We start from the raw sequence: 1,804 nt of genomic DNA on the forward strand, positions 1-1,804 counted from the left end.
CCCTGAACGATGATGGGCTTCATACAGTTATGTGTGAAGCTGAAGCCATCCTGAACGATCGGCCTATCACCAAACTCTCAGATGATCCAAATGATTTGGAGCCACTTACTCCCAACCACATTCTTCTGATGAAAGGAAATCCATCATTGCCGCCAGGATTGTTTGAACCACATGACTTGTATTTAAAACGGAGATGGAAGCAAGTCCAGTATATTGCTGAACTTTTTTGGAAACGTTGGGTACGGGAATATCTACCTTTGCTGCAAGAGAGGCAAAAATGGAATGAAACCAGGAGAAGCCTGGAGATATTGTCGTTATAATGGATCCTACTGCCCCACGAGGCTCTTGGCCACTAGGAAGAGTGTTGGAAGCTTTCCGGGATCAAAAGGGATTTGTGCGTTCAGTGAGTCTGCAAACAAAGTCAAGTGTCATTCAACGTCCTGTTACAAAGCTCTGCCTTTTGATTGAGGCTGCAGGTTAAATGGGCAATTTTCAGTGTTAATGTGTGCGTGAACTCATTGTAACAAATGTTGGATATGTTACGTTAGGTTGGTACTGGATCCTTAATTTGGTTTGTTTTGAATTGTAATGTTTGTTAACCATTCCAATTGGGGGGCCGGTGTTGTAGGAGCCATTTCAATGTTTATGTCCAGGTTTGGCCATTAGGTGGCACTAGGGTTATGGCATAGTGATTGGGGCTTATCTACTTAGGCTAGCTGTAATCAAGGACAGGTGTTGCTAGAGGGAAAAGGGCAAACTAGTTTTTGACCGCCACGCCACGCGACGGAGGCTGTGGTTGAATGCATGTTAAGTGGCTGTTGGTGAAGATGGAATATTGTTCTGTTATGGAAAAGGAAATCCTTGTGTAAATCCAATAAACATCTCTCACAACAGAGAAGAAAAGATAACTTTAAGCTTTGTTGTATCATTGCTCAATCAAGCGTCAACTATAGCCCACTTTAACCCTCTGCATAACCCTCGGCTGTTTTAAGCTTAGCGGTTACAGGTACTATGAGCTCTTTAAGATAAGATGGTGCCTGACCATTAAGAGCTTTGTAGGTAAGAAGAATGATTTTAAATTCTATTCTGGATTTTACTGGAAGCCAATGTAGAGAAGCTAAGACAGGAGAAATGTGATCTCTTTTCCTGGTTCCTGTCAGAACACATGCTGCAGCATTCTGGATCAGCTGAAGAGTCTAAACGGACTTTTTCGAGCAGCCTGATAATAAGGAATTGCAGTAATCCAGCCTAGAAGTAACAAATGCATGGACTAGTTTTTCTGCATCATTTTTAGACAGGATGTTCCTGATTTTCGCAATATTACGTAGGTGAAAAAAGGCGGTCCTTGAAATTCGCTTAATGTGAGACTTAAACGACATGTCCTGATCAAAGATAACTCCAAGATTCCTCACAGTGGTGCTGGAGGCCAGGACGATGCCATCAAGGGAAACTATATCTTTAGATAATGCGTCACGGAGGTGCTTAGGCCCCAGAACAATAACTTCAGTTTTATCTGAGTTTAACATTAGAAAATTACAGGTCATCCAGGTTTTAACATCCTGGAGGCACATTTGAAGTTTAGCTAACTGATGAGTTTCATCTGGCTTGATCGATAGATATAACTGAGTATCATCTGCATAACAATGAAAGCTTATGGAATATTTCCTGATAATATTGCCTAAAGGAAGCATATATAAAGTGAAGATGATTGGTCCGAGGACAGATCCTTGAGGAACTCCATGACTAACTTTGGCGTGCATGGAGGACTCATCGTTAACATGTACAAACTGAAATCGATCTGATA

General features: G+C 41.6%; 1 protein-coding gene across 2 annotated transcripts in view; it reads left to right on the plus strand.

The window, feature by feature from the left end:
• The window catches only part of pih1d1 (PIH1 domain containing 1), a 31,464-nt gene that overhangs the window by 11,036 nt on the left and 18,624 nt on the right, over positions 1-1,804 (plus strand). The gene's annotated exons all lie outside the window — the stretch shown is intronic.

This window comes from Micropterus dolomieu, linkage group LG02 (assembly GCF_021292245.1).
Source record: "Micropterus dolomieu isolate WLL.071019.BEF.003 ecotype Adirondacks linkage group LG02, ASM2129224v1, whole genome shotgun sequence".
Taxonomy (NCBI): Eukaryota; Metazoa; Chordata; class Actinopteri; order Centrarchiformes; family Centrarchidae; genus Micropterus; species Micropterus dolomieu.